At 50.8% G+C, this 8,193-nt stretch overlaps 1 pseudogene; it reads left to right on the top strand.

Annotated features, from left to right (window-relative positions):
* Positions 1-3,265: 3,265 nt before the first annotated feature.
* LOC108864356 (pollen-specific leucine-rich repeat extensin-like protein 1) lies at positions 3,266-5,492 on the top strand (annotated as a pseudogene).
* The last annotated feature ends 2,701 nt before the right edge of the window (positions 5,493-8,193 follow it).

Here is an 8,193-nt window from a genome sequence, read left to right as displayed (position 1 = left end):
TCTGGCAAAGAGCGATGATAGTAATTCAGTTGCAATGATCGCAGATGAGGGAATTTTTCAATTAATGAAAGCAGCGAGCCCATCGCTGTCTTCAGAAACTTCAATCAACTTGACTTTTTTTCCTCTTATTCGGTCGGTGTGGGATTGGCGGCAAGGGCACGGCGATGCATCGCCGTGATCCTCAGGTGTCTCATATAGCGAATTTAATCTATGGAAGTTTCGATCGTTGGCGATCTGATTCCCACGGAAAGTCTCGACGATGCCATGAACTCTCACCCTTCTGATTGTAAAATGAATAGAATAGATATTACTTCTATATCAACTGGAAGGGGTACGAAATGAAGTCGCTACTAGGCTGACTTGAGAGAACTCACCAATACAACGATCCATCAATTATCACTAGAGCCCGGGGTTATAAGCATTTATCACTTTTTCGTTGATCATCAATTATTGATAAATATTTCTTCTCCAATGTTTTCCATTCTCTTTCCCACGAGAAGGAAAAGTGAAAGAAAAAAGGGGAAGAATGTCAATTATCAATGATTCATAATAACTCATGGAAAGATTCTTAATGCTTGAAACCACGGGCTCTAATTGCGACCATCGAAATGCTGGAGAAACTCGTTCTGATCCCTATGCATTTTCCGTTTCAGAGAGCGGACTGCTGGTGAGATCCCCATGTGGATCCAGAGCGGGCGTTCCGATCTCAACCGCCGGCCACCCACGAGACCGTAGAGCGGTCGCCAGAAGGTAATGCTCGACGCGTATCGTACGAAACCGGAATTCAATTCGGAAGTCGATGGACTTCAAATCCCCCCGGAGAATTCAGCCCCATTAATAGATAAACGCCTCGACACAATCACGACATCGTCGCCAAAGACGATTCATATTTCGGATAAGTCACGAATGTGTGTGGTACGGCGATGCAAGCAACGTTTTCGATGCAATCCACGTAATCCGAATGCAACAATCTGTCGCTTGGGATAGAGTCATATACTATGTATATACGACTCCGCTGACTGAGACAGCCCTAGCTGGTGGTGATGACTTAACTAGCATCAAATGACGAATTTCTCAAAGGACGGACCCCTTTAACCCTGACATCACTGACTGCCGGTCACGTACGCAGGAAAGCGTCGTTTTTGCTTTTATCCATGGAGCAGAATGCGGTTCCCGACCAGATTCACGCCGACACACGCCAAGCGGTTCCCAGCCTTGGGATCCTGGATGTTCTTCTCTTCGTTCCATCCTTCCAGCGTCCTGACTTCAGACTATACTGAGCGTTGGCGCATTGTTTCTTTCTCTGTTCGAAAGTCTGAATTACTTGTACGATGGACGATATGGATTCGCCCATGAGAAAATGTCCGACCGACGGTAGTCGAACGCTCCAAGGAACATTAACAGGGTCTCGAGAGCTCCATGACTTTCCATTTCATCGAGCCACCTGCCCAGAGCACAATTCGGACCGAAACCCTACAACCTAGTAAAACCAAGGAGTTCTCGTGAGAGCTCTTCCGCGGCAGCTGGGACATACCGAAAATCTCTTGACCGAGGGTCTCATTATTGTATCCGAGGCAAGACTCCAACGGAAAAGCGAATCTTTCCTGAAATCATAGCGTTACGTCTCGCCGGTGGCACATTGACGTGGCAGTGAAACCGGCAGCAACCTTGAACCGTTCGTGGCTGGCCGGTCGCGGTTCAAATCCGCTGGCGTATCTTCTAATTTCTTTTGGCGACTTTGGATGACTCCGTTTCCAGTCTGGCGGCGACTGTCAAACAAACGGCAAAGCATTCCGCGAAAACTGCTGGAAACCATAATTATATCTGTTCAATTTTGAGTGAATGAGTGCGACCGTTTGTTTTGGTAGTCGCTAACTTTCGCAACGTTTTCACGCGGAGAAGACCTCATCCTTCATATGAGCGTCTTCACCAATTCATCCTGCTGGTTGAGTTGATTAGAAAAATATTCTTATCACGCTCATGTGGTAACGCATCGAGTACACGGTCGAAAATGGCGGCAGCCCGATCGGGTTAGGAATGCCCGCTCACGGTGTCCCTGTGGATGTCGAGGAAGAGGTTGAACGTTTCTTGTCGTGATCCGTGGTCCCTTCTCAATCCACTCGGTGTATCTCACGACCCTTGATGACTCTCGGGATAAACCTGTTGTCCATCCAAGGCGGAGACCAAGGTCCGAACGGGACTTTTAGAAAGAAAATGAAAGCAACGACACACTTCCAGTCCATGGGGTTCGCTTGCGTGCCGGCGCAACATTGTCGCTGTGTGGTCGTCTGACTTCGCCTATGGGCATAGAGCCGCTGAATCTTTGTCACAATCGCATTCTATCGGATCTCGGATCTGTTTGCTCGGCGGAAAAGAAAACATTTTTCAAGCCGCCGAGTCCGGAATCCGATTCCAGGGACAGAGTCGGAGCTCTAGAAAGATCTAGTCTCGAGGCGATGGTCTCGTTTCAGAAAGGGAGATAGCGACAGCTTGCTCCCTGGCTCGGCTGAAGATTTTCCCCTCCTTATCGATCGATGAGAAGGTGAATAGCGTCATTGCGAGCATGGTCTGAACTCCTTGGAAGTCTTCGCGCAGCATGACTATTCTTTAACGCTTCTGTGACAAAGAGGAAAACTCTTACTTAGTCTGGTCGTTCCATCGACGGGAGATAAAAAAACCGAACCCGAGTCGTGGACAGAGTTCCCAATCTTATCGTGTGAGCGGATTATGCTATTGGCGCAGACGAACACACAGCAGCCCCCTACGAGTCGTATTTGGAGTTTGGTCCCTGGCTCGAATACCGTACGACGACATACGCGCCAAGGAGTCGAGGACGAAGGGCCGCAGAACAAAGATGTTCGCCGGCGAGCGAGTATTCAGAATAAAGAACAGAACAGTACATGACACCAAAGAAAACGACTCGTCCCCTTGTAGTTGTTGTTGTCGGCGGCGGCTTGTTCTTGCCGTGTCTGATGATCTTTGTAATATTTTTCACCTCCGACCATGCGACGGGGTACAAGGATCGCGTTGTTGTTGTTGCCGCCGCTGCTGCTGCGGTGGTGGCGGCGTTGTGGTGCTTCTGCAAGGTCATGCTTAATAATGGTGCCGTAGCATCACAAAGACAACAGCGAGCAGCTATCCGAGAATGTGATGTCTGGTACTCGTCCGTTTAGAGCTATCTCAACGTAGCAGCAGCTGCTCGGTCGTTCGGTTGCCTGCCTGCAAGTCCGCTAGCTCGTCGCGAGCTAAGTCGCTAGCTCGCAACATGGCCCGCAGAGGTCAGAGGTCGTGGATGAAAGACGGTCGAAGGGTGTCGACGGCTGGGAACACCTTGGGAACAACGCTTCATGTCTACATTTGCGACGGTGTGCAACAGAAGTCAAGAGAGGAAACGCACGCCACGTCGCCGAGAACAATTGTTTAACGCTAACGTTTTTCAAATTTCGATTTCAGATGATACCGCGGTTAGCGCCGCCGCTCCTGGTGGTGCTACTCGTGTGCACGTTTCGGGAGCTTCACGGAGCCAAAAACAAGACGTCGAAACGTCACGACGATGATATGGAATCGTTCCTCCACGGCATGGACTCGAAACAGACTGTCTCGGTGGTTGTGCCGGACGCCAGCATACGTCGAGCTCAGGCGATTCAACTGAACGAGGAGAGCGTAGATTTGAAGGTTACCACAGAATCCTATCAGACACACATACCGTTCGGGACGAGGTTGCGGCCCCTCTCGTCCCCGAAACCTTACACACCGCGGTATGGCACCGAGGCTCCTTCGAGTCATCCTCTGAAACGACCCCCGCACGCGGAGCGGCCCACGCACGCTCTGAATCCTCCAACACAGTCGCCCATCCGGTTCGTGGCCCCGCCCCCGCCGTCGAATCCCTTCGAGCCGAGATCGGCTCTGTACGGCCACAATCAAGACGTCGATCGTCCTACAATTTCGACAGACTTCCCGAAGAGGAATAAGCGGAGACGCTTGAAGCAGAGCCACCCGTTGTCAACAAAGCCGCACAAAGAACATCGTCATCCGAAGACGAAATCGTCGGAATTCTCTAATTTCGGTGACGCTCCAATCACGGACAGCCCGGTGTCTGCATGGCTTCCTCCCGCCACCCAGGGTCCGTTCAAAGATGTTCCTTACGAGCCGTCGCCCCCGCCTCCGCCACCGCCGACTCACCCTCGGCAGCGGAAAAGCGACTTCGGCGAAGCGATAAATAAAGGAGCTCTAGAAGTTGCTATTGCGCCTAGACAGCCTCATCTGCCAAACCATCCGAATCGATTCGAACCCGTTCCAGCCGCCAGACTCGTCGTACCCCCACCACCCTTCAGCTCGCCGAAACAGAGCTTGACCGACGGCGGTGTTCAAGCTACGAGGAAGCCTCGCAAGAAGGAAGTAAACTTTGATTCGATTCTGGATTTTATCGAAAGGCAGGACAAGACGAACTCACCGAAAACACCCGGACGAAAACGAGGCTCAACAGGGAAGTTCTTCAGTCCGAAAGAGGATAGTGCGACAGCTTTCAAACCGAACAGCCATTCGATGATCACCAACCTCAAAAACAGTAACCGATTCGAAGTTAACAAAAACATCAACAAAGATCAACCTTCGAATACCAATTTCATCGACAACGGAGCCAACAAGGAATCGAACAACAAAACCTCGCCTAATTTCAACAAGCGCATCGCATTCCTCCAGGATAATCCCTTTCAAGGCTCGCCTCAAGCCTTTTTCTTCTTCACCAATGTGGGCCCGAACCACATCGAATACCGCGGAGTCTTCAGTCCGAGTGCCGTGCCGCTGAACTTCAAGGATAGTCCCGATGCCCTTTTTCAATTGATACCTCAGCTACCAAAACTGTTCAACTTCGACAACCGGGTATACCTCCACCCCAGGAGCCGCCAAAACCTCGCCAACCGCTCCCACCGCGTCTACCGCTTCCGACACCACAGATCATCGAAGATCCCGTGCCTCTGGCTCCCATTGAACTCCCTCCCGCGGCCCCTCTGAGTCATTCTCCGCCGAGGCTTCCCCTGAATCCTCCCCCGCCCCCCACCCTCCGCCGCCACCCAGTTCCCGTCGGACGTTCCGCAAAGACCTCCCTCGATACAGCCGGAGCCGCCGCGACAGGTCTACCCTCTGGCTTTGCCACCGCCGCCGAATCTACAGCTGGCCGACAGACCGATCAATCAGCCGTTCCCGAAATACGATTTTGTTCGGGGCAGTTTCGACGGTTACCCGAAAATATTCCGTTTCAACGACGAGCGAATTTCGATACTCGACTTCGATAAACAGAAGAAGGCGGGACAAGTGATCCGGCGAAAGGGGACGATCTGGACCCAGAGCGAGTTCCTCGCAACAGTTTCCTCATATTCCACGGCGGTCAGTTCCCGTCGAAAGAAGATTCGTTGAGTAGGAATCGGCTCGACACCGGTGTGAAGAACAATCGTTTCCGGAACTTCGTCGACTTTGGGAATTTCCTCGAATAGGTACACCCACTCTTGATTGTGATCATTCACCACCTATCTAGCTCTCCAGACGGTCGATCAGCGACGGTAAGGGCCGATCAAGCGTCTGGATGCATGCTCGTTCCCGCTACCACGCATGGCAAGGGAAAGTTTGGAATGCTGAGTGCACGGCTCGTACTAACATAGGGTGGAATGCTTTGGCATTGTTCTTTGTTCAACTTTCACTTCATCCGGAATTCCTGTCGATCGTTATATCCGCTGCGTGTCTTCGTTCGAAAATGTTGGATGTAACCACAAGAACGTCCGGCGGCTCTCCGACGATGACGAAGAGGAAGGTTTGTCCCGGTGCTCCCCGTTTCGGTGTGTGTGACTCGTGACTTCTCCCGATTCGATCTCCATGAGCCCGAACTGCCCCCGCCTTGCTATAAATTTTGTTTCCGCATGTTTTCGGGGTTCCGGAAGGATCATCTGAACGTTGTCCACGGTGTTCAATGGTTTCTAACACGCTGTTGTCCACGTCCGCCGAACTGTTAATAGCGATCGGTTCCCCGTCCGCGTTTCGTGTCGTTCGGCGTCCTGGCTGGAGGTGCAAATGATGCCCGGGTCGTCATTTGCTCCGTGTTCAGAGTAACTCCGCTAATTATCTCCGGGCTCGTTGAGTTTCTAATTGGGTTACTTTCAGCCATTCAGCGGATGTCGAGCTTATTTCGCTCTGGACCCGGCACGGCGATTCGCCGTGCTCCATCGTCGATTCGGTCATCGCATGATCATCGGCGTGGAATTGGTTTCTCCGCCTCTCTAGTCCTCGTTCTCTCGCTCGCATCAATGAGTCATCATCAATCATGCGAAACTTCAGTGTGTAACAGAATAACTCATATCAAGGACCCGTGTCTCTCATGACGTCACGGAGACCTCAAAATTATTCCATCCATTGAGGTTATTTAGACGGGATGAGCTCTAGAGAATTCTATCGATGTCCACCTGTCAGGAGTTCCATTCGAGTCGGATCATTAGTGACCGAGTGGCGCGAACGTCCATTGTCGGACATTCGCCTCCGGAGTAGGGATCGAATAGCTCCATTAGAGATCTTCTGCTCGATTATCCGACAATGGTCAGCTGGGCTTCTAAAGTTGCAGCCAGTCGAGATCCTTACCGTTTGCCGGTTTTTCGTCGCTCAGGCATCCACCTCGAAATATGGGAGGAGATTGCGCGCCTCTTGAATAATTTGAGCTGAGCACGCACCCGCGCTGGACATTCTGCCCACAATTATTATGATTTCGCTTTTTGATAATACTACGTATATTCAGCAAATGACACGGTGAATTACGCATACCAATGGATTGAAACCTCCTAATAATTGCAGGTCGAACAGAGAAACCTTCGGAAACGTACTGAAACTCAGCAACTGGTGATCATAGCGGAGAAGAGTCCCATCTTTAGACAACCAAGGTCGTGCCTTCGCGGGAAAGTCGGATCGACAACCACCGACAACGAACATACACTTTAATTCGTTAGGTAGGAAGAAGTGGTAATTTAAACTTTGTACTTCTCGACCTCCAATGTACAATTCATAGCGGAGAACGATTGTCACCAGAGTCGGACGCGAAGTCGAGTAGAACTTGAGAATTTTCGCTGTCGACAATTGTTCTGAGACGCTTTTTTCCCCGTCGTCGCGTTGCGAGAGAAATGTGATGCATTGCGAACGGCTTTCGGGAGCAACTAATGGCGAGCTCGGACGCAACATTGAGTTTAGCTCGCTCGAGTGAAGTGTATCATAATCATCATCGAAGCGTCTGGGAACGAGTTGAGGGGAGTGACATGACGAGAACATCGAGACGGCATTAGAAGCCAATGCCTTGCATCGCATTCGAGGTACCTCTAGACTTTTCAGAAAAACCCAAAGGTATGAATTTGTTCAGCATGGGGTTGTAGGTCGGCCGTCGATGCCCTTAGGAAAACTTGAACTTGACATATTTATGATAAGCATCGATGTCAATTCCGATCAAATGTCGCATATTCGCGACGAAAAGATGTACGTCGCTCAAATAAACCGTCGGTAAGGTACCGCATCATCACAGGATCACAACCCGGCTTTTGATTTTCCGCCGCCGGATGGCCCATGCGTCGAGGGAAGAGAATAGGAACCACATCAGTAGCACAGACAATGAGGCAATTCCTGCATTCGATGGGCGACGATGAGGATCTGAACACATCCCGAGCTCTGTGATCATCGATGTTTCCTCTCGATTCGGAACATTATGTCTAATATCGGTAACGAAAACTCTCCACTTTCTTCTGATCGAACAAGAAAAGACTTCATTCGACGCCCAATTCCAAGCATGGGTAAGGATAGGATATGAAGCATGTCTAGCTAGCGTCAGGATCCTCCCCCATGGTAATGAATCATTCCGCAGAATCACAAGTTAAAGGTCTTCGTTCGACACCTTCTGCGCTGAGCCATACAGCTGGACTGATACAACTAGCCTTCAGCTCTCCCGTCCCCGTGTGGGTGAGAGGGTCAGAGAGCTGCATCAGTGGCCGAAGTCATCTCGAGGAGATAGAATCAGGTGCGCGCTATCCGTCGTGAATACACCCTGAAGGAGAAACTACAGTGTCTGTGTTAGCCAGGAGTTGTCTCGTTGAGGTCGGCTGCCGTTTTTCCGTTTCTCGTCCTCCATGTCCACGATGAGATCGTTGAGACGCTGGCGAGACGCTCGATAGT

This window comes from Galendromus occidentalis, unplaced genomic scaffold, assembly GCF_000255335.2.
Source record: "Galendromus occidentalis unplaced genomic scaffold, Mocc_1.1 scf7180000077460, whole genome shotgun sequence".
Lineage (NCBI taxonomy): Eukaryota > Metazoa > Arthropoda > Arachnida > Mesostigmata > Phytoseiidae > Galendromus > Galendromus occidentalis.
This window is presented reverse-complemented; position numbering and strand designations above follow the sequence as displayed.